A 26,514-nucleotide genomic window follows, 5' to 3' on the forward strand; every position below is an offset into this window, starting at 1 on the left:
AGAGCCATTATTTGACAGATACTGTGTAAATAAGATGTATTTCACAAAATAACAATGATACATATCCATTAATGATCTTTAAAAAAACCTCTTGATATATAGTTTATTTTTTGCACAAGAAGCCCTTTCAAATGTTGTCTGCAAAGAGCCCTTGAACAAGTAAATATAAAGCTGGAGACAAAAGAAATGAGACCTGAAAACTGATATATTGAGGCCATACTGTTTGGAACACCAGCAGCACAACTTAAAATATGCAATGCTCTGTGTTTGTGTGTGTGTGTGTGTGTGTGTGTGCTTGCAGTATGCATTTTTAAACAGTTATTATAACAAGTGAATGCTAAAAGAGTATAAAAATTGCAAGCCAAACTTTATCTGTGCATAAATGTGCAAGTGAAATACTCAAATTAAATAAAGTACTATGTTCACCAAACCTGCTTTTTGAGCTGGGTAAATGAAGAAGCATTCATCTACATAATAAAGAAAAAATATAAAGATGATGTTGTACTGCAAATAGCTGGGAAGAAAGATTTTGTAGCTGCTTTGTGAAATAATCATTAATCTTTTATTCACATGCTTGGGAACAAAGGGAAATCCACAGGAGGGATTTTTTTTAAAAAAAATAAGATTTACTTTTACAGTGTTTAATCCCTTTTTCTATGAGAAATTCTACAAAATTTATTGAATTTCTTAATGTATACTTGTATACATTGTTTTTAAATTGTTGACACTGCTTTTAACTTGAAGACTGCTAGTGAAGTGGAAGGATACAATACACATTTTTTCAAGATAAATAATAAAACATCAAAATAAAACTTTCTGCAACATTATTTCCTCTTTTTTTTCTCAGTCATTATGCTTTTTAGCTTTTTGATGATTTCAGAGAGAGGAAACTTTATTTTTTTCTCCACATGTAAATTGGTGCATTTTGATTAAGGAGGAAAAAAATCAGTAGCTCGATGTTCTTGTATTCATATTCTTTAAAAAACAAAACATTGACTGGCAAAATGATCCCACCTTTTTTTTTTTTTTTTTGGTCACAGGTCATGCTAACAAATGAAAGATTCCCCTCTCCTGGTAATGAAATGCATTGGGATCCCAAATGAAATGGGGCCACTATTTACTGCAAACCTAGGACAACTGTGTGCATAAATCACACCAATGTAATTCACATCTCTAGTCACTTTTCCTGAATTATGGTACCATCAATATCGTCTAGGCCTGCACAAATTAGAGGGTATCAATCAAGCTAACTCCTCTCTAGCAGTTCAAATGTGCCCTTTTGACCTGGCATAGTTTCCACTGGGTATTCAGTCAACAACTCTTGTCTCATTATCTCCTAATTTAGACAAGAGGTCTCATTCTATGATCACACCTTTCTCCCCTGTGAAACCTTTAATCTTGGAGAGATGGAGGTGGGCACACCACTAGCTAACCTTCAGGTACTCAATCTTTATTTTTTGCTGAGTTGACAAATTTGCCAGACCAGACAAGATGAATTTAAGAAATGATTTTGTTAAAGGGATAAGTACAGTTCAGTTATTTTTTTTTTTAAGTTACAGAACTAAACAGTGTTAGATTCTTATATCTGCTGAGAAACAAACACATTTTGGGAGATAACACTGTCTATCTCATATTTATTTGGTGATTTGTTTCATTTCAACTAAATTGCTAAAATGCTATATTTCACCTTATTTGGGTTTCAGGGCCATATTCAGATTATTTCAAAAGAAGAAGAAATCAGTAATTAAACATCAAAAACTTTAAATAAAGCTAAAAATAAGAGCCAATTCAATTTTTGAGGGAAACAGCATTTTACAAGAATAACTGTTTCTGCTGCTTTTGTGCCATAAGTTAGGATTGGTAATGAACCTTGATTGCTGTGGGTATGTTATAGTTGTCTCACTATCCAGTTCATTATCTCAGACTCTTTAGGCAACCATAGGAGAGGACACGTTGGATTTATCTGGCCAACTGTCCAGTTTATTTTAGTTTTCTATTATGAGACAAGGGTATTGATAAGGAGTCTCAATGACTTTAAGTGGAAACTCCACAAAAACTTCAAGTAACCTGTTGGATTCAACCAGTTCCTGAGGTTGAAACAGTCAATTCACATCCAATACAATGGCCAATCTAATGGCCCAAATGCCTAAATGACCATGATAACGGAATAATAGAAAAAATGTCTAGAGTCTAGACCACCATGCTGCTGCTCATGTGAAAATACCAGTTCCAGAATAGGCCCTGAAGAAAGTTCAGTGAAGTAACCATGAAGTCTAGAGGTTGTTCCACTAATGTATTTTGGTATGATGCTAGAACTTAGCTTCCTGGAGATCTGTTTCAACACATGTGAAACCATAATTCAGGCAGAAAAAGTGCTGGAAGATGCATACCAGGTAGTAACGAGCACAAAACTTACTAAAAAGAAGTAAAAGCTTATGTTCGATTTTCTACACTGAGATTAAAAAAAATAAAAGATGAAAACCAAGCAATGAAACATCCTGACTATTCTCTTGAATCAACGGGGATGTTTGAGTGGTAGATATCCCAGTTCTAAAATAAGTATAGATACATGTTCAGAAAATGTGGGAACACTATCAAAGATCCTTAGTTTTGATAAATGATGCCCATAGCTTTGAGGCAGAGTTGAAGCTTTGCATTAAGAAGATTTCAGTTTTACTTTCCAGAAAAGACACAGCTTAGTAAGACCCTTGTTTGAAATCCAGGACCTCAGTTAATCATGTCACCATCTGCAATCTTTTTTGCTGAATTCCAGAACAAAATGACACCATTTAATGTAGCTTTGGCAGCATGATTTTACAATGCTTTCCAGTGAAAAACAAAGTAATGCATACAAAACCTTTGTACAGATTAGTAAGACTAAAACCCAGGGATGCAAGACACCCAATCACATTAAACCAGTGTAATATAGTGGTTAAAGTGTTATCTTTGGATTGGAGAGATATTGGTTCTAGTCAGCATTCAACAACAGCATGATCTAGGACCAATCATTCTCCCTGAACCCTTCTTCATACAGCTTCTCTTGAAGGCATAAAATGAGAGAAGAATCCCATGTAGGCCACCTTGAGGTTTGTTTGTTTTTTTTAAAAGAAAGGATTCAGTGCAACAATGAAATAAATAAATCCCCAAGTGATTATGACGATGTGGCTACATGGGCATGCACCATGCACCCGACCTTGAATTTTGCTTTGTACATTCAGCTACTCCAATACATTTTTCTGATGCTTAAATGTTAAAAATAAATAAATAAATAAAAGCATAATTTTATTGGCAGGAACATTTATGAGGAGGGGAACCTTCATGATTTATTTCCAATTAATTGTAACTGGATGCCTAAAACATTAACTTAGTTTATTTCTTCAAAGGCAGGAGAACTGAGCAAATTGAGGTCTTGAAAACAAGAGAAGAAAAATACTGGCTCCATGAAAGGCAAACTTTCCCTTTGATCTTACATACTTACAGCATTCTTAAAGTCACTTATTAAAAACTATCACTGTAAAAACAAGCAGAGGGATGGAAATAGACACCTGTGGAGTTGAAGCCTCATTAAAAGACAAGAATTGTCTCCTGCTATAGATAGAAATTGCAAGGAAAATAACTTCAATCTCCAATTTTCCTGGTTCAGAAGCTTTCAAAGTTACCACCACCCTTCACATTACCCTGAAAGGACACTTTGGATACCATCTCAGAATTAACAAATCTAAAGAAAGAAGGGATCTGAGTTAACAAGTAGAAAGGGTCAATGTTGAACACAAAGACATTTGACTTAGAAATACTTTTTAAAGTAGAAATGAGCATTTAGGTACTGTACAAAGAAAAAGGGGACCAAAAGAAAGGAAATTAAAAGAGATGGAATAGGCTTAAGCAGCTTCAGTATTCACAGTTCTTTCAAAAAATGAAGGTTTTTTTTTTAATTAGTTGCATTGCAAAAGAGAAACATGAAAGAGGACAAGACATGGAGGACTTTAAATGTGGAGTTGGGATGGTTCAGCAAGTATGCATTCTCTTCTTCCTCTTATTATTTACTGACTTGCTTCCATATTCTTTACAGTAATAATATGTCAGAACACTTTTTTTTTAATTGATTTTCATTTTTGGCTGAAATAAAAAAAAGGCACCCTGGTGTCCAATGCCTCTAAAAGGTATTTCTGTCCACGTGGCATGAAATTTTCTGGCCTTCTGTTATTCATTCAAGGCAATAGACCTGCCAGATTTTCAAAGAAAATTGGGAAACTTCAGCATGTTGGAGGCAATTAAGTAAGACATGGATCCTATAAATTTCCCATTTATTTCAACAGGGAAAAAAAAACTCAGCTGATCTTCTCAATGAAATGCCTGCATCCAGACTTAGTACCTCTAAGTTCATATGTATCATATTTGCCTCAAAGGAATATAACCTCCCCAAAAATAACTACACAGAAAGAGAGAGAGAGAGAGAAAGAGAAACCCCATGCAATATCGAACTTCCATATATTTTCAACCTACAGTTGCCAAAACATGTCTGTGAATATGTGTGTATGTGTGTGCACACATACATACAAAAGCCAGGCTCCAACCTTGGTTGAATATTCCAGGAAATATTAAAAAAAAAAAAAAATCTAAAAAGAAAGCAATGCAAAATGTCTTCTATATTTTTCCCAACAAAACTACATGGCTGTTTCATGAAGTTAGCAGGAGTTGAGCTCAGAAACAGTGTGTGTGTGTATATATATAATCAAAATGATCCTTTGGAGTAGTATTGATCATGATGTTGGGCTTCAGGCTCTTCCTGAGTCATGAAATCCACTGGGTGACCTTTTTTCCCCTTTGTTAAGGCAAACATTTGAGCAGAGAATAAGGCATCATAGCCAGCTTTTCATTGCTGGGTTTGGTTTGGTAGGTTTCACCAACTCACTGTCACTCACATGTGGTGCAGATTTACTTTTCATTCATAGATAGGAGAAGGGTTCCATGCCAGTTTAATGTCAGAAAAATGAAGGTGGAGAGAAATAACCTCAGCCAATCCTGTGAACACTCACAATTCTGTTTGACTTGTTTGAACATATAAATCAAACAAACAAATATATGTATGGATCTCAATATTATTAGCCTCAAATATTTGGCTGTTTATCCAAGTATAGTTTCACCTGCTTTGGTTCATTCTGTAGCAAACAGACAAGCATGTGAATTCTTTCATTGCTATCTAACTGATTTGGAAACTTGATTAATACTCTATGCATGAATTAACTTTCAATTATTAGCATAGGTCAGAGAACTTGTAAGGACTGGGACACTGATCACCATCATCATTATCATCTAATTTGAAGAGATGGTGTCTTTATACCATTATCAGAATTCATATGGCATTTTCTCTCATACACACCCAACACGAGATACAGGTAGGCTGGCCAAATTTTCAAGCACTTCAACAGGAGGACAGCCCAGGTTTAATAGGCTTGGGTGGCAAATCTAGGCAGCATGGGCTCAGTACTCTTTCAAACTCACTTCCTCCAACTTAACCATCCCAGGTAAACTTTTTGTTAGATGGCTTTGCTGGCATGCCCATTTGTGGTTCTGCACAGCTTTACTTCCAAGTGCATTTTTTTCTAAAATTGGTGAGATGCATTGATTGTGATGCAAATGTTATTAATTTTGAACCTAAATTAAACTTTTGGACATGAATCAATTTTGAATTGTTTCTAGGTGGGGGCTAACAATCTCAGTCAAAGTACATCATGATAAGCTTAGGTGGTGGGGATGGGGCATTCTTAAATACATTCAAACAAAGCATCCTTGGGAATCTAGAGGGGATACTGCACCCTTTTTTCACTTCTGTTATTGTCTTGCAAATTAACATACTAGCCCTGTTAGTGCTTTTTTATTTCACTCGGTACTGTTACCTATATACCTTAAATGTTTACTCTGAAGCAATCCATGCTGAGTTGCAAGATGTTTACACCTAACTGCACATTGCAATTACAGTAAAACGTTATTTGCCACTTTGTACCATCAGGCCCGAAGAGAGGTATATACATTTATTTTAAATGCTATATTTTATAGGGTTCAAAGGCTATGTCTTGTGGTGTTGCTAATGAGGTGACAATTTCATGTGGGTTAGCCCTGGATTCTGATTCTGTGGAACTCTTGGTGGATTTACAGTGTTGGGCTGGTGATTTTGGTCTGGATGGTTGGCAGGTGATAGTGCAGCGAAGGACTTACCTGATGTTTCAGATGTCAGTATGGACCAAATTACTGCTGATGGAGAGTAAAGGGGGGGGGGGTGATCAGGAGATTTAGGAGCCTGCTGAATCCAAGTTGTTAGAGTAGAAAATGATGAGAATATGCTGATACATAAATAGCCCAAGAGTACTCCAGCTCAAATGTCTTCTGCCATCAAATGTTGGGGCTTGCCCCATAAAATATGAGGCTGGGTATTAGGTGGCCCTGCCTGTCGAAAGACAGATTGGGGATAAACCCTACCTTATACATTAGTGAGACGGTGTCTGTGGAGTAGGGGTTCTAGTATTGTGACATTGAAATGGTTCATAAATGGATTTGCCTCACTTTGTTTCTAGCATCTTCTCTGGATTTGTCAGTTACTTGTTTGTTTACTGGTCTTAATCCACACACAACCTGTTTGACCATGAGCACAGTCTAGCTTCAAGGTACTTTTTCAAAAAAAAAATATTTTGAAACTATTCTGGAGATGGTGGGAATTTCTACCATCTTGTTGTTATGGTTGGATCATGACCTTTCTAGTTGCAATTGAAAGTTACCCATGACCTCCATGAGATTGTTGCACTGGTTTAGATGGTCCATCCTAGGTGGTTACTAGAAGCTATTGTTTCCAAAAGTCATTCGGGAAGTTCTCCAGCTGTCTGATGATGTATTTGACTGCTTGATAATCTACTTCCAATAGGATGCAAGCTGGACAAAATTGCCCTTGAATAGCCTCTTTCTGAGGCTGATCCTCATTGGAGTCTTAGTTTGCTATGACCTTCCTAGAAATGAAGCACCAGAAATAGCATTTGGAATGCTGGTGGAGAAAGATTAAAAGTTGCTCTGAGCACTAATGCATGCTCATATTCAAGATGCCATGGTGATAGGGGAAGAAAAACAGTTTCACTTTTCCTCCCTTATTGAACTGGTAGAGTGTCCAACTCCCTTTTAGGAAGGTGTTGACATAGACATCTCCCCTTTGCTATTGTGGGAAAATTGATCATGTACTAGTTCTCCCAGTTCTGATTTGTCTTAAAGGGATACATTTAATATTCCTATGTTTAAAGTCCAAAGACAGTCTGCTTAAATCCAGTAATTCTTTTGCACCCTCTGCCTTCAAACTGATCTTTCCACTGTCATCAAAAATGGTTATTTGGAATGAAGAATGGATGAATAACATGTTTTGCAGTTGTGAGTTATTGTCGGTTGGAGACTGAAACTTACCACACTGGTCAAATGTGGGTTGGTCCACAGCTCATTATTTACCACATTAACATTTGGTTTATTCTGAGCTACCCCAATTGCCATAATAGCAGTAAACATCTCTCTGGTATGGGGAATACCTCCATGCACCACCTAGAGAATGTGCTTTGGTAAATATTTATGTGTATACTGTATGTATGTATATGTATATATAATGTTTTGTGAAGTTATACAAGGATACATTGGAATCATAGGGCTTTACACCTGACAAATAAATGTTATATAAATGTAGTATGGAGGGAGGGAGGGAGAGAGAGAGAGAGGGAGAGGAATTCATCTAGGGTTATAATGAGCAAGCAATGAGCAGCAATAATTTCCACCATAGGAGGAGGGCCATATTAGTCTATGGTAACCAAAATTCAGAAAGAGTCTGTGACCACTTCATATTTTCCACTAGTATCAGGGAAATCAATCAAGGTGAAGACTGAGTATAGAAAAGAATTTGTAAATTGGAAGAACAAGCCAATGCATGGTCAATACTTGAAGGATATAGAAGGACAAGCCAATAAAATCCCCACGTGGAGCTGGATAAGATCAGGCATGTTAAAGAAAGAAACTGAAGGTTTTATTTTAGTGGCTCAAGAACAAGTTTTGCCAAATAACTGCATAAAAGCAAAAAATCATCATGTAACAAACAATAGTACATGTCCCCTTTGCAGTGAAAAGGGTGAAACAATTGACCATCTGATCAGTGGCTGCAGCAAAATTTCACAAACTGGCTAAGCAGCGTCATGACTGTGTTGCCAAAATTATTCATTGGAAACTTTGCAAAAGGTTTGGATTTGACTGCAGCAAGAACCACTGGGATCATCAAGTTGAGAAGGTTTTGGAAAATTAGTGGGTTAAGATCTTATGGGACTTTCAGATTTAAACAGACAGGGACCTTGTTCATAACATGCCTGACATAACAGTCATTGAAAAGAAGGAAGTCTGGTTCATTGATGTTTCTGTACCGGATGATGCTAAGATAGAAGAAAAGCAATTGGAAAAAAAATATGCAATACTGGGATTTGCAGATCGAAATTGAATGTTTATGGAAAAAGAAATCCACTGTAATATTAATCATGATCAAAGCTCTTGGAGCAATACCTGAAAGACTCCCTTGATATCTGAAAATTGTGAATTTATCAGACCTCAACACCCTAATTTAATATTTTTTAAAAATCCACCTTCCTTGGAGCTACCTATATCCTTAGACATTATCTTAATACTTGAGGACTTGAATTATTAAGTTTTCACCACTGTTAGACTGTGAATCTAACTGCAGATTACTCATAATATCTACAGGGAAATCAATAGCAATATAATGTTTGTAAAGATATTAGGATAATTGTTCTTCATGGAGCTTCCTGTTTAATGATTTTCTTGCATCTTAGAGATTATGGACCTCATCTAAATGTAGATCAGTTTGCTTGCTTGATTGCAGAAATATGGAAAATATGTTGTTCAGCAGGTGGCTTAGTCTCTCTGCCCACCCACTCCCACACAGTATTACTTATGAATACATAAACATATATAAAACAGATTTTCAGACTGCAGCTTTTTATAAGGAGATATGTCTGCTAGGCTAAAAATATTGTTCCTTAGGATTCAAAGATAGGTAATCTTCAATTTACTAACAGACATATTGTTAGAATTATCATGTTGTATCATACACACTGTTTTCATGGCAAGAATACTGGGGTGGGTTGCCATTACCTTCCCCAGGGATTGCATTTAGTCTGACCTCTCTGTCATGACCTTCCCGTCTTGGGTGGCCCTTCATGGTTTAGCTCATGGCATCACTGAGGTGCTCAAGCTCCAGCACCATGACAAGGTAACGATCCTTCAAAGCCGAAAGGATGGCTAGCGGCCGACAGTGCTGGTGGTGAACGGTGAATACGAGGTTCTAAGGATCAACACACCATTGGAACCTGGAATGTAAGATCTATGAGCCAGGGCAAATTGGATGTGGTTACTGGTGAGATGTCAAGATTAAAGATAGACATTTTGGGCGTAAGTGAACTGAAATGGACTGGAATGGGCCACTTCACATCAAATCACCACCAGATCTACTACTGTGGACAAGAGGACCACAGAAGAAATGGAGTAGCCTTCATAATTAATAGTAAAGTGGCTAAAGCAGTGCTTGGATAAAATCCAAAAAGTGATAGAATGATCTCAATTCAAATTCAGGGCAAGCCATCTAACATCACAGTGAACCAAATGTATGCCCCAAACACAGATGCTGAAGAAGCTGAAGTAGAGCAGTTCTATGAGGATCTGCAGCACCTACTGGACAACACATCTAAAAGAGATGTTATTTTCATCACAGGAGACTGGAATGCTAAGGTGGGCAGTCAAATGACACCTGGAATTACAGGTAAGCATGGCCTGGGAGAACAAAATGAAGCAGGACAAAGTCTGATAAAATTTTGCCAAGACAACTCACTCTGCATAACAAACACTCTTCCAACAACCTAAGAGACGGCTTTATACATGGACTTCACCAGATGGACAACACCAAAATAAGATTGACTACATCCTTTGCAGCCAAAGTTGGTGGACATCTATACAGTCGGTAAAAAACAAGACCTGGAGCTGACTGTAGTTCCGATCACGAACTTTTTCTTGGAGAATTTAGGATCAGACTAAAGAGATTAGAGAAGACCCACAGATCAGCTAGATATGAGCTCACTAATATTCCTAAGTGATATGCAGTGGAGGTGAAGAATAGATTTAAGGGACTGGACTTAGTAGATAGGGTCCCGGAAGAACTCTGGACAGAAGTTTGCCACATTGTTCAGGAGGCGGCGACAAAATACATCCCAAAGAAAGAGAAAACCAAGAAGGCAAAATGGCTGTCTGCTGAGACACTAGAAGTAGCCCAAGAAAGAAGGAAAGCAAAAGGCAACAGCGATAGGGGGAGATATGCCCGATTAAATGCAAAATTCCAGAGGTTAGCCAGAAGAGATAAGGAATTATTTTTAAACAAGCAATGTGCGGAAGTGGAAGAAGACAATAGAATAGGAAGGACAAGAGACCTCTTCCAGAAAATTAGAAACATTGGAGGTAAATTCCAGGCCAAAATGGATATGATCAAAAACAAAGATGGCAAGGACCTAACAGAAGAAGAAGAGATAAAGAAAAGGTGGCAAGAATATACAGAAGACCTGTATAGGAAGGATAACAATATTGGGGAACTTGTAGGCAGAACACATCATGCCACATGCTGGGCTTGAGGAATCCAAGGCTGGAGTTAAAATTGCTGGAAGAAACATTAACAATCTCAGATATGCAGATGATATCACATTGATGGCTGAAAGAGAAGAGAACCTGAGGAGCCTTATGATGAAGGTGAAAGAAGAAAGTGTAAAAGCTGGCTTGCAGCTAAACCTCAAAAAAGCCAAGATTATGGCAACCAGCTTGATTGATAACTGGCAAATAGAGGGAGAAAATGTAGAAGCAGTGAATGACTTTGTATTTCTAGGTGCGAAGATTACTGCAGATGCTGACTGCAGTCAGGAAATCAGAAGACGCTTAATCCTTGGGAGAAGAGCAATGACCAATCTCGATAAAATAGTTAAGAGCAGAGACATCACACTGACAACAAAGGTCCGCATAGTTAAAGCAAAGGTGTTCCCCGTAGTAACATATGGCTGCGAGAGCTGGACCATAAGGAAGGCTGAGCGAAGGAAGTTAGATGCTTTTGAACTGTGGTGTTGGAGGAAAATTCTGAGAGTGCCTTGGACTGCAAGAAGATCAAACCAGTCCATCCTCCAGGAAATAAAGCCAGATTGCTCACTAGAGGGAATGATACTTAAGGCAAAACTGAAATACTTTGGCCACATAATGAGAAGACAGGACACCCTGGAGAAGATGCTGATGCTAGGGAGAGTGGAGGGCAAAAGGAAGAGGGGCCGACCAAGGGCAAGGTGGATGGATGATATTCTAGAGGTGACAGGCTCGTTCCTGGGGGAGCTGGGGGTGTTGATGACTAACAGGAAGGTGTGGCGTGGGCTGGTCCATGAAGTCATGAAGAGTCGCAAGCGACTAAACGAATAAACAACAACATCATACACACAAAAACACACACAGATTCCTAGAATATTATGGCATTATTAAAGAGTGGTGAACATTCTTTACAAGTATGGGAATTTAAGAAATACCTTCCTGCATCAAATCAAGATTTATCTATGGAGATGTCATGTGAATAAAATTCACAAGGGAGGAAGAAAACAACAACACACTACCATTCCTGGACATCCTCATCAGTAGAGGAAATGATGGTAAGTTAGAGACACAAGTCTACAGGAAAGCTACCCACACCAACCAAGTGCTTCATTACCAAAGTAACAACCCAACATCCCACAAGAGGAGCTGTGTAAGGGCATTATTCAGATGAGCACTTACACACTGCAGCAACCCAGAACTCCAGAAAAAGGAAAAGATCATCTATACAGCATCTTCCAACAAAATGGATACCTGCTCAACCTTATCAAAAAGTGCCTCACCACCCAACCCACTATAACCCAACCAATAGAAACTATGAAAAGGATAACACTGCCATACATCAGAAACATCTCAGAAACCACCAACACTGTTATAACTGCTTTTCATCACTGTAGCACATAAATCAACTAAAACTCTTCAAAACATATTAAGTAACCCAAAAGACCCAATAGCCCAAGAAGAAAAAAAAACAAACGAGTTATTTACGACATACAATGCAAAGACTCTGTAACAGCCAGTATGTAGGACAGACAGGCAGAAGACTAGCAGAGTGCATCCACAAACACCAACTAGCAGTCAGAAGACACATGAGAACTCCTTAATCTCACAACACATGGACAGACTCAACCATAGTTTCAAATCCAAAAATGCCAGAGAATTCCTGGAAGCCTGGCACTCGGACAAAGCAGCCATCAACAGACACATAGAGGTAAACAACATTTACATACCATTCAAAAGAGACAATGGAAAAGCCAAAAGACCAGTACACTCCCTTGCCAGCAGTCAACACCCAGATATGCAAAAATCAACACTAGGATTGTTGATTAACACTAAGATTAACCATCAGACACACAATACATCTTAATCAAGGAACTATTAGTCAGTCAACCAAGCAGCAAGCAACAGCCCAATCAAAGAACTCCCAAGGAGAGAACAACACCCCTACCAACACAAGCAGAGCAAGCCATGGTATGTAAACCAAGAGCAAGGCCCACTCCCTCTTTGCACTGAAGATGTTGCCTAGTCTGGCAATGAAACGTCTGCAAGAAAACAACAAAGCTCAGAGAGCACCAAAGACTTCACAAGATTTATCTATTATAATACAAAGAATGTCCAGTACATGAAAACTCAAAAAAATGCCTTTTTAACATAATTTTTAAAATTGTTTTTCTCTGTTTTGCTTTTTAGACACTTAAAAAAAAATAACCATTGTTTGTGTGTGTGTGCATATATCCTTTTTACTTTGTTTTTGCTCTTTTGTCTGCATATTTTACTTAATTAATAAAAAAATGTCAAAATAATTCTAAAACTTCAATAGATTTTAGATTGTCTTTTTTAACAAAAAAATATTTCAGAAATGAATTCATTGCATTTATAAGGAAAAGGTCTGAGTAAGCAGTTACAGTATGTTGTTGCAGTGAAATTAATACCTTATTTAAATATATGTTTCTACAAGGTCTAATAATTGTTCCTTTGGGGAAAGAAGTTATTACATGCATTGATTCAACTCTGGGATCCAATATTTTCAGATGCTTATATTCATTTCAAGTCTATTCTCATCACATGGGAGTTGACATCTAGACAAAGAAACAAATTTTATGTCTGTACTTATAGCTAAAAGACTTATTTTTAGCACTGGAATGATGAACATGTGGCTCCAACCATTCAGTGGCCTCCAGAATTGATGTTACGAGCAATTTACAAATAAATAGCATCAATATAGATTAGCTATGGATAATCCTAGCAAATTATGGTTTCAATTCATTGAAATGTTTACTGTAAAACATTACCTATGTATGAATGTCTTTGAATATATGTCTGTATGGTTTTTGGGGGGGTGGGGGGGTAGCTTCTTTTTTCTTCTTTTATATTTTCTATGTTACTTTTCTTTTTCTTTTCTTTTTTTTGTATTTAGCTAATAAACGAATGGGGGGGAGAAGAAAAGAACTCTAATTCAATCTCATTCCCTGCCGGTTGCTTTGTTATGACAAAACTTATGTCAAGAAACTTTGGATATATCCCATCCAATATATGCCAGTATAGCAGAACATATTCAATTGACTCTACATACCATAACTGTTTCAGTGGACCACAATTTATTTTCTGTTATCTACCATATTCTCTTCAGCAAAGGATTGTTACCTTGTCGTGGTGCTGGAGCTTGAGCACCTCAATGATGCCATGAGCTAAACCGTGAAGGGCCACCCAAGACGGGAAGGTCATGACAGAGAGGTCAGACTAAATGCGATCCCTGGGGAAGGTAATGGCAACCCACCCCAGTATTCTTGCCGTGAAAACTAAATGGATCAGTACAACCAGAGATATGTCGGTATACCATCGGAAGATGAGACCCCCAGGTCGGAAGATGGTCAAAACGCTACTGGGGAGGAACAGAGGATGAGCTCAACTAGCCCCAGACGTGATGACGCAGCTAGCTCAAAGCCGAAAGGACGGCTAGCGGCCGACGGTGCTGGTGGTGAACGGCGAATCCGATGTTCTAAGGATCAACACACCATTGGAACCTGGAATGTAAGATCTATGAGCCAGGGCAAATTGGATGTGGTTATTGGTGAGATGTCAAGATTAAAGATAGACATTTTGGGTGTCAGTGAACTGAAATGGACTGGAATGGGCCACTTCACATCAAATGACCACCAGATCTACTACTGTGGACAAGAGGACCACAGAAGAAATGGAGTAGCCTTCATAATTAATAGTAAAGTGGCTAAAGCAGTGCTTGGATACAACCCAAAAAACGACAGAATGATCTCAATTCGAATTCAGGGCAAGCCATCTAACATCACAGTGATCCAAATATACGCCCCAACCACAAATGCTGAAGAAGCTGAAGTAGAGCAGTTCTATGAGGATCTGCAGCACCTACTGGACAACACGCCTAAAAGAGATGTTATTTTCATCACAGGAGACTGGAATGCTAAGGTGGGCAGTCAAATGACACCTCGAATTACAGGTAAGTATGGCCTGGGAGAACAAAATGAAGCAGGACATAGGATGATAGAATTTTGCCAAGACAACTCACTCTGCATAACAAACACTCTCTTCTAACAACCTAAGAGACGGCTTTATACATGGACTTCACCAGATGGACAACACCGAAATCAGATTGATTACATCCTTTGCAGCCAAAGGTGGCGGACATCTGTACAGTCAGTAAAAACAAGGCCTGGAGCTGACTGTAGTTCAGATCACGAACTTCTTCTTGCACAATTTAGGATCAGACTAAAGAGATTAGGGAAGACCCACAGATCAGCTAGATATGAGCTCACTAATATTCCTAAGGAATATGCAGTGGAGGTGAAGAATAGATTTAAGGGACTGGACTTAGTAGATAGGGTCCCGGAAGAACTCTGGACAGAAGTTGGCAGCATTGTTCAGGAGGCGGCAACAAAATACATCCCAAAGAAAGAGAAAACCAAGAAGGCAAAATGGCTGTCTGCTGAGACACTAGAAGTAGCCCAAGAAAGAAGGCAAGCAAAAGGCAACAGTGACAGGGGGAGATATGCCCAATTAAATGCAAAATTCCAGAGGTTAGCCAGAAGAGACAAGGAATTATTTTTAAACAAGCAATGCACGGAAGTGGAAGAAGACAATAGAATAGGAAGGACAAGAGACCTCTTCCAGAAAATTAGAAACATTGGAGGTAAATTCCAGGCCAAAATGGGTATGATCAAAAACAATGATGGCAAGGACCTAACAGAAGCAGAAGAGATCAAGAAAAGGTGGCAAGAATATACAGAAGACCTGTATAGGAAGGATAACAATATCGGGGATAGCTTTGACGGTGTGGTCAGTGAGCTAGAGCCAGACATCCTGAAGAGTGAGGTTGAGTGGGCCTTAAGAAGCATTGCTAATAACAAGGCAGCAGGAGATGACGGCATCCCAGCTGAACTGTTCAAAATCTTGCAAGATGATGCTGTCAAGGTAATGCATGCTATATGCCAGCAAATTTGGAAAACACAAGAATGGCCATCAGATTGGAAAAAATCAACTTATATCCCCATACCAAAAAAGGGAAACACTAAAGAATGTTCAAACTATCGAACAGTGGCACTCATTTCACATGCCAGTAAGGTAATGCTCAAGATCCTGCAAGGTAGACTTCAGCAGTTCATGGAGCGAGAATTGCCAGATGTACAAGCTGGGTTTAGAAAAGGCAGAGGAACTAGAGACCAAATTGCCAATATCCGCTGGATAATGGAAAAAGCCAGGGAGTTTCAGAAAAACATCTATTTCTGTTTTATTGACTATTCTAAAGCCTTTGACTGTGTGGACCATAACAAATTGTGGCAAGTTCTTAGTGGTATGGGGATACCAAGTCATCTTGTATGCCTCCTGAAGAATCTGTATAACGACCAAGTAGCAACAGTAAGAACAGACCACGGAACAACGGACTGGTTTAAGATTGGGAAAGGAGTACGGCAGGGCTGTATACTCTCACCCTACCTATTCAACTTGTATGCAGAACACATCATGCGACAAGCTGGGCTTGAGGAATCCAAGGCTGGAGTTAAAATCTCTGGAAGAAACATTAACAATCTCAGATATGCAGATGATACCACTTTGATGGCTGAAAGTGAAGAGGAACTGAGGAGCCTTATGATGAAGGTGAAAGAAGAAAGTGCAAAAGCTGGTTTGCAGCTAAACCTCAAAAAAACCAAGATTATGGCAACCAGCTTGATTGATAACTGGCAAATAGAGGGAGAAAATGTAGAAGCAGTGAAAGACTTTGTATTCCTAGGTGCAAAGATTACTGCAGATGCTGACTGCAGTCAGGAAATCAGAAGACGCTTAATCCTTGGGAGAAGAGCAATGACCAATCTCGATAAAATAGTTAAGAGCAGAGACATCACACTGACAACAAAGGCCCGCATAGTTAAAACAATGGTGTTCCCTGTAGTAACATACGGCTGCGAGAGCTGGACCATAAGGAAGGCTGAGCGAAGGAAGATCGATGCTTTTGAACTGTGGTGTTGGAGGAAAATTCTGAGAGTGCCTTGGACTGCAAGAAGATCCAACCAGTCCATCCTCCAGGAAATAAAGCCAGACTGCTCACTTGAGGGAATGATATTAAAGGCAAAACTGAAATACTTTGGCCACATAATGAGAAGACAAGACAGCCTGGAGAAGATGCTGATGCTAGGGAGAGTGGAAGGCAAAAGGAAGAGGGGCCGACCAAGGGCAAGATGGATGGATGATATTCTAGAGGTGACGGACTCGTCCCTGGGGGAGCTGGGGGTGTTGACGACCGACAGGAAGCTCTGGCGTGGGCTGGTCCATGAAGTCACGAAGAGTCGGAAGCGACTAAACGAATAACAACAACAACAACAACCATATTCTATGATCTCTGCATCATCATCCTGATCAGCAGATAATCAACTGAAGCTGAAAGTCTATATACAGTATGTTATTCTGAAAGCAAGGCTCATTAAATTCAATGAATCATACTTTTGAGTAGAAGTAAGTAGTACTTTCTTAAAGTGCTTTAACTCAGGGCTTCAAGATTTATGTCCCTTCAAATGACCCTTGAACTAACTGCCAATAATTTGTGGAGTAAAAAAAAAGTGGTTTATATTTTTAACGTTACTTTCCTTATGTTAAAAGGAAATTGATAGGCTTTTCTTCCTAAATATGAGTGATATATAAAGTTCTTCAAATAGATATGTAGAACTTTAAAAAATAGATTATTTACTCTTTCTGAAAGTTCAGAAAGATGTAAGGTTGAGGCAAGGGATGACTATCTGTTTAATCTAAATCCATTGAATGCTAAGGGGAAAAAAGTATGCTTGCATAGTTGGTTTTACTTAATATATTTAAGAAAGGATGGTAATAGTAGATATTCTTTTTTTTTCCCCATTTACATGGCCACCCATTTCATATAAGGAACTTGTTTTTTTATTCAAACAATAAAAATTCTAGCTTTTTCTGAAGAAGTAAAACTCTTGCTTGTTTTTGCTTGTTTTGCTGAATCTGTAGAATTACAGTAAATTATACAATCTATAATGTCATGAGGTTCTCCATGTCAAAACCTTGGTGAAAATGTGTTCCAACATAAATGTATTAACTTTGAACATTGCACAGCAGTTCCTTTGCTGATTACAAGTCACATATTGTTGAATGTCCTCAAAATTCCACCAGGATCTCAGTGCCGTTTGTGTTCTGACAAGGCAGCCAATCCTTGCAAACCATCCAAAGAAATATCATTGTGTTCAGGTCCACCACACACACCTATTATCTGAACCTTTGGTTTGTTGCCAATTGCCAGTAAGCTGCCTGTTGGCACTATTTACTGTTACAGTCTAGAAAGTAAGCTAAACCATAGGAAACTCCAAGCTTGGATTTATTTGGTTAAGGGTTCCTCCGTATCCGGGACTTTGTCATCTTTAGTTTTGGATGGGGTTGCACTGCCCCAGACAGACCCAGTGCATAATCTGGGGGTCCTCATGGACTCACAGCTCCTGCTCGAAGAGCAGGTGGCAGTCATGGCCGGAAGGGCCTTTGCACAGCTTCGTGTTGTGCACCAGTTGAGCCCTTTCCTGGATCGGGAAGCCCTTTGGATGGTCTCTCATGCCCTTGTTCTCTCCCATATAGACTACTGCAATGAGCTCTACATGGGATACCCTTGAAGACTATCCAGCTTCAGCTGGTCCAGAATGCGGCTGTGCGGGCTATTTTTGGAGCCCCTAGAAGGGCGCACATAACACCTTTGTTACATTAGCTGCATTGGATACCAGTTTGCTTCCGGGTCCAATTCAAGGTGTTGGTTATCACCTTTAAAACCCTACATGGCATGGGACTGGGTTACGTGAGGGACCGCCTCTTCCCCATATCATTAGCCCATCCCACCTGCTCATGCAGAGAGGGCATGCTGCGGACCCCGTCAATAAGAGAATTTCATCTGGCGGGGTCCAGGAGGCAGGCCTTCTCAGCAGTAGCACCTGCCCTTTGGAACATCTTGCCCCTGGAGGTGAGATTAACCTCATCGCTCCTAGCCTTCCAGAGGAAGTTGAAGACCTGGTTTTGCCACCAGGCTTGGGGTAGGGAGGAGAATCAACATACTTGGGGTTGACTAGTGCCTTAAAGTGCCCCTCCTACATAATGATTGAAGAGATCATAGCCATCTGGATTTTATGAGCTGGGGTAGTTAAGAAATTGTTTTTGTTTTAATGGGATTTTATTAGAATTTTATCATATATTTATTCAAAATTTTATTGTATATTTATTCTATATTGTAAACCGCCCAGAGTTCCTCTGGCCGGAGGAGATGGGTGGTGACAAATTTGATAAATAAATATAAATAAATTTATTTTTTTCCTACAAGAAGGTGGAATGGGATATGGCATCAATTATCTTGTATGTATTTATTGTGTGCTATGCTCACGAGCAGATATCCATGTTGGCATTAAAATAGTGATATACTGTATTAGCAGCCAAAACAAAGCTTCTTTCTGAAAATTCCATAGGGACCAGGTGATGGATTTTCCCTAAATTCCTTTGTTTTAAAATTAGGACCCTAAGCATAGCAGACAAAAAAGATGCTTCACAATTGTGTTTCATAATAGTAATAAAAATGAACTTCAAGCAGGAATTTAGGCTAAGTTCCTAATGAGTTGAACATATCTTATTTTCAATCTTGCTGTTGTAAAGAATCCTCCCGTGTTACCCAATAGTTATTTACTTGTCATCAAGATTTATTATATCTTAATTGTTAATCTTCCTAATCTGCTCTTAGAGATCACCTTTACTCCTAAATGTTAATTCTTTGTGTGGTTATTATATTCTAGGAACATGGTGGCACTGTGGGTTAAACCACTGAGCTGCTGAGCTTGCCGATCAGAAGGTCGGTGGTTCAAATTCGTGTGATGGGGTGAGCTCCCATTGCTAGTCCCAGCTCCTGCCAACCTAGCAGTCCGAAAACATGTCAATGTGGGTAGATTAATAGGTACCGCTTCGGCAGGCAGGTAATGGCATTCTGTGTAGTCATGCCGGCCACATGACCACGGAAGTGTCTACGGACAAACGCCGGCTCTTCGGCTTTGAAACAGAGATGAGTTGGACATGACTGGACTTAATGTCAAGGGAAACCTTTACCTTTACCTTTATTTATTATGTTCTAGTGAATAATTTTTATGTGATTTTGTAAAATCAACTCAAATTGTTCATGTGACCTTGTGAAATCAAAATCAAATAGGCTGGTTGAATCTGATATACCGTTGCATGTACCTGTGTTTAGAAATAATGAGACTATTTTTTAAAAAAAATACACATATGGGATTATAGAAAAAAACTGCTAAATGGTAAGAATAATATTAGTATAAAATAAAAATATCCCAGTATGAAGTGTTTACAAACATTATTCAAATGGATCAATCAGAAAATAATTAGAGTTTTGGCTAAGCCATTGCCTGGGTGACCAAACATGAATGCACAAGTTTCTCAGTTTGGTGTTGTAGGAATATTGGTGCCGATGAGAAAGCCATTGTATCTTCCACAGAGATCTATCCACAATTATCAATTTTCTTATTCCCCACCCCACCTTTCAATCATTAGAAATCATCCCCAACACATTGTTTTCAGCAAAAGACTGATGAGTGAATAATACAGAAGCAGAAAATTCTCTTTAACTTGCAAATCAAAGCTTCCCATGAAAAAACTTAGCCATGTGCATTGGCCCTGTTCTTAGAACCATATGATTTCCTTGAGAATTTATCTCATAAAATGCAGTGCCTTGCTCTTTCTCTTTCATGAAAACCTATCTCCCTTATAGTTTCATCAAATATCACCTCATTATTTCAGCAGCTGAACTTTCCAACATAACAGCGTCCTTCCAACTGTGTAGTGACAAACTTGTCAGATCATGCACCTGATTTGTACTCAGGTTACTTCATTATCTCCACTGAATCCATAATGCAAATGCTAATATCAGAAGAAAAACTGAGAAATAGCTTTTCTGTAAGTAGGAAGACATCTATCTACTAAAAAACCTAGCCCGTTAGTTAGCCCAGGATGACAGCAAAGCTCATCTGATAACATTAAAAAAAAATACATGTGGACACTTGTAAATGATAAAAAGCTAACAATTTCTATGTGATATTTATCCTAAATTTTCTTCCAGTTGCTGAAGAAATGACGAATGTCAAGTAGCTACAAAATAATTGGAAAGTCAACTGTTGAAAAGTTCTATGAATCTAGTATGAAGCTTTTTGAACTGTGCAAATGTGGAGGGCTAAGATCACATATGAGGGCTAGTACATGGTATGGGCATAAAGAAAAAAAAAACATGGAAAGAAAAAGGAGCAGGCAAGCTGAAACCATCCAATCATCATGGAGGGAGGAAAAGACTGATAATTAAAAAACAGACTTCAGTCTTTCCTTTGGTGTGAAGGGAGGCTGTATATGGGCCCAATGAATGTCTTTGTTTATGGGACATGGTGTTAGCATCTGTTAGTAAGGTAAAGGTAAAGGTTTCCCTTGACGTAAAGTCCAGTCGTGTCCGACTCTAGGGGGCGGTGCTCATCTCCGTTTCAAAGCCTTGGAGCCGGCGTTGTCCATAGGACACTTCCGGGTCATGTGGCCAGCATGACTCACGGAACGCCGTTACCTTCCCGCCGAAGCGGTACCAATTAATCTACTCACATTTTGCATGTTTTCGAACTGCTTGGTGTGCAGAAGCTGGGACGAGCAACGGGAGCTCACCCCGCCGCGCGGTTTCGAACCGCCGACCTTCCGATCGACAGCTCAGCGGTTTAACCCACAGCGCCACCGCGTCCCTTATCTGTTAGTAGGGTGGGTATAAATTCCACTTAGTGTTAGGGGTAGGGTTAGGGTTAGGGTTAAGCTTAGAGTTAGGTGTAATGTACAAGCATCTGAATAGCCATAGTAAGCCATCCCATACTATTTTCTGATGCTGCTTTCCAACTGTAAAACTCGCAGCTTGATTTACATTGCTTTCTTTATCGTTCCTATGTAACATTTCCAGAGGTATGTCACATTGCTGACTTCAGGACTGTTTTACATTCTTTTGGCCAGAAGCCCAGTGATCCCTGTATTTGTACATGGCAATAAAAGTTACTTTGCGACATCTATCTTCAAAGGCTTTGGTTCCTTATGTAAGTAGGCATTTTCCACACAATATAGACTTCATAATTTTTACATCATCATCATCATCATCATCATCATCATCATCATCATCATCATCTACTAATACATGATTTATTTTGTATCACATGTTCTACAGAGGCACTCAAGCAGTTGTGTTTTTCTTTTAATTTATTTTGAAATAAAAGCTTACAATAAAGAGACCTGGTACAAGATGAAAAAAAGAATAAAAATAAAAATGGAGTGGACCATTAAGTGCCTCCAGTGATATCACTTATCAGAACTTTTACAGTAAGGTTACGGAAAGACCAAGGAGAATGGTCACTATAAAACACTGACCTTACGTACAGCATTCCAAGGGCTGATGAGGTGAATTTATTATTTCACCTCTTTTCATTGGAGCTGAGTGGAATTGATGCAGATACCAGGGTTGGAAAAGAAAGAATTACAAGATACAAAGAAATAATAGAATAAAAATCATACTAAGATAATCATATGTAACTGCATGCATTATATCTTTACTATCATATTTATAATTATATATAAATAAGACAAACTCTTTCAAGTTGACCTTGACTCCTGATATTTTTATCAACATATCCAGGCAGTTTTTAAGTCAACAATGTAGAAATGGTTTGCCATTGCCTTCTTCCAGAAAGTACTTTGTCTTTTCAGTTTAGTCTAAAGCCCTGGTGTGTTTTGATTATCTCCCATAAATATAGTAACCAGATTTAGTCTTGATTAGCTTTTAGAGATCAGACAAGGTTGACTAGATGCAGCTACCTCTTCTGATTAAAATCTCCTTCAAATCAAGGTTGACTTCTGGAAACTGTATATTTATATAGTTTTCTTTGCAGCAATTTAGAAGTGTTTTGCCAATGTTTTCTTCCAGGATTAAAAACAAACACCCTTTCTTTTTAATCTACAGCCCTGGAGTTACTCATGCTTTCCCATCTAAATATTAACCAGGCCTGGATCTGCTTAGCTTTTTGTTATTAGCTGAAGTTAGCAAGGTTATACCATCTAGTTGAGCAAAACAAGGTAATAATATTACAGCATTTCTATTTATGTCCAAATCATTTCCCCACAATTAAGGCACACTATACATCTGGAAGCAGTTATTCATCAGAATCCCTCTCACTTTTAACTATATGCTTTTCCCTTTAATGATATTGTGAATGAGAGGCTACTTAATGGAGATTCTATATTTAATCAATCAATGTTATTTATGTCCAAAAGGCCCAAAAGCAAGTTACAAATATAATCTGAGCTTGGCATTATATAAGACAGTTTAACAAATAAGATATTTAATAAATATTACATAATACCCTTAAAACTGCAACTCATTGCTTCGTTATTAAGAAAATTTGTTTTTACAGCTATACTAAAAAAAAAAAAATCTGCTGTAATTTTAGGATTTTCATCTGTTAAGTAATTTTTCTTTTTACATACTCAGAAGTATCTCTACCTGGTTTGGATTTTAAAATAGACCAGATAACTTCTTGCTGAAGACTATTATAAAATCCATGATACAATAAAATGTGATCCACCACTTCAAGATCAGTACCATTCCAGGGACAGAATCTATAAGAGATGGGAATTTTTTGAAACATGCAAATGTGAGTAGATTAATAGGTACCACTTCAGCGGGCAGGTAACGGCATTCCGTTTAGTCATGCCAGCCACATAACCACGGAAGTGTCTACAGACAAACCCCGGCTCTTCAGCTTTGAAACGGAGATGAGTACCGCCCCCTAGAGTTGGACATGACTGGACTTAATGTCAAGGGAAACCTTTACCTTTACCTACCATAGAGCGTAGTTGATGGCAACAGATTTAATCTGGCTTTTGAAAAGGCTAGTCAATATTTACTTAAATATAAGCTATTCAGATATTTAGGGAGTTGAAAAGTATATCTGTAGTTAATTCCAAAGGTTACAGGTGAACATGAAAATTTGGCTTTAGCCATTAATTCTTGTACTGAATTATCCCATAGTCTTAGTTTGATACAATGAAAGCTGATGTCATACCCCTGGAAATAATCAGGATCAATGCCAATCTGACTAATGTTTTGAGTCACCTATTTAAACCGCACATCTACAAAGGATTCATTTGGGATTTCTTGAAGCAATCCTTCCTTGTTTTTAAAACATATATTGCAACCAAAACTTAATAGTGCTTAACCAAGCCTTTGTTTCCAAAGGGCATTTCCCAGTTTCCAAGATAATAACAGAATTTTGAACACAGCTTGGAACACTTAAAAGAGATCTTTAAAATTCTGTCTGCAGTTGTGGTATGCTATTTTTAGCAAATGTGATCCAAATTGGAACTCCATATAAAATCTGAGATACAATTTTGGCATTAAAACTTATATTGCTGCAGGAAAAAAATCTTCCTCCTTTTGAGTAAAACTGTAATGATTGCCCTAGCCCAAATACTCAGACTCACAAGAGGCTGCTATATGAAATCTGATTTATTAAGGAACTAAAGGCAAATACAGAGAAAGCTGAGAATGAGCAAAAGCGCGCCAAATACAAACTTAAAACTCCTCCAGTGCACACGTATCCCGCCCCCGTTACATCAGCCCCGCCCGGTCCAGGTGCTAGCAAACGTCAGACGTGCTAGCCTGGGAAAGCAACCTTGAACATAACAGATAATAGGGAAACATTCCAAAGCGAAGCCAAGAGATAAGCAGTACCATCCTCCCATGAGAGATGAAACACGCAACCCATTAATGACATGAGAAACGTTACGATGGCTCGGAGGCATTGAAACGGCGAACATGACATACCGCCCCCCCAAAAGAAAATCAGGGCCCCGGTTTCGTGGGATAAGCAGAGTGAAAATGGGCAACGAGGATAGGAGAAGCCACATCTGGTGCTGCGACCCATTCTGGATGGGGAAAATGCTTCCAACGAACCAAATACTGCAACGTATTGCGAAGGCGTCTGGAATCTAAAATTTCCTTAACTTCAAAGTGTTGTTGCCCATCAATCATGATGGGGGTTGGAGGTGGGGGTTGGTCATGCCAGCGGTCAGAACGAATAGTCGGTTTGAGCAAACTGCAATGAAAAACAGGGTGTAAGCGTTTTAGGTTATGTGGCAAATCAAGTTTAAAAGTCACAGGGTTAATTTGAGCGAGAATAGGGAAGGGACCCACAAACTTAGGTGCCAATTTCTTAGAAGGCTGTGATGACTTGATAAACTTAGTGGATAGGTAAACCAAGTCACCAACTTGAAAGTCCGGCTGAGGGGCACGTTTTCTGTCAGCAAATTGTTTGTAATCCAATTGGGCATCAGCTAGAGCTTTTTGAATCACTGGCCATGAGTCTGACAGTTGCGTGGCCCAATCTCCCGGTGAGGTAGATCCAGTAGAGGGTGAGGTAGATCCGGCAGGGGGTTGGGGCAAATCCGGGATGGGTACGAAGTCTCTGCCTTGAGCCACGCGAAATGGGGTTTGGCCCGTGCTTTGGTGGACCGCATTGTTGTAAGCAACTTCAGCGAAGGGGAGGAGGTCTACCCAATTGTCCTGCTGGTAATTCACAAATGCTCGAAGGTATTGCTCCAGAGTAGAATTTAAAGCCTCCGTGGCCCCATCTGTCTGGGGGTGCCAAGCCGTGGACAGAGCTTGCTTCGTTCCCAACAATTTGAGGAACGCCCGCCAAAATTGTGAGGTAAATTGTGTGCCCCTGTCCGAAATTAAGCGGGAGGGGCATCCGTGTAGCCTGTACACGTGTACCAGAAACAGGCGGGCCAATTGACGTGCCGATGGAATGGACACGCAAGGGATGAAGTGGGCTTGTTTTGAGAAGTAGTCTTTGACCACCCAAATGACAGTTTTGCGTTGACTGGGTGGTAATTCAACAATAAAGTCCATGGAGATTTCATCCCAGGGGCAAGAAGGGGCAGCCACCGGCTGCAGCAGTCCTTGGGGCTTCCCCACCTTGCGCTTAGACATCGCACAAACAGTGCAGGAGGCAACATAGTCTTTGACATCCTTACGTAATGTGGGCCACCAGAACTGCCTCCTAACAAGGTGCAAGGTTTTTACAAAACCGAAGTGACCTGTCAGTTTGTCATCGTGTGAACGTAGTAACACCTCTTTTCTGAGGCTTTCAGGGACGTAGAGGCGGTCGGATTTCCAAGCGAAGCCTCGGTCAAAAGTAACATTGTTTTTATTTGCAAGCAACCAAGTATCTGTTTTCAGTTCTTTTAGAAACTTTTGTTGCAACTGGGAGGGAATTGACAAAGCACTCGGCTGGGCGGCGTCCGCCGCGGGTGGCTGCTGCGCGCGCATTTGGCTACGCGTCACAGCCTGCATACCCAATTGGGGCGCTGTCCACAGGGTGCTAACCACTTCCCCCGAATCCTGAGGTTGCCTTGACAACGCATCAGCCAGGAAATTCTTTTTCCCCGGAATAAACTTCAAATGAAAATTGAACCGATTAAAAAATTGAGCCCAACGGACTTGTTTCGGGCTCAGTTTTCGAGGGGTGCTAAGAGCCTCCAAATTTTTATGGTCAGTCCACACCTCAAAGGGGTGATTTGCCCCTTCTAACAGATGCCGCCAAGCTTCCAACGCGGCTTTTACTGCGTTTTTTGTGGTACTGCGAATGCCTCCTTTTCCCATACATGCCACCGTCGCTCAGTCTCGGAGAACTTGCGGGACAAATAGGCACATGGCTTGAGGCATCCTGTCCCGTCTTG

The sequence above is a fragment of the Candoia aspera genome, chromosome 5 (genome assembly GCF_035149785.1).
Source record: "Candoia aspera isolate rCanAsp1 chromosome 5, rCanAsp1.hap2, whole genome shotgun sequence".
NCBI classification, from domain to species: domain Eukaryota; kingdom Metazoa; phylum Chordata; class Lepidosauria; order Squamata; family Boidae; genus Candoia; species Candoia aspera.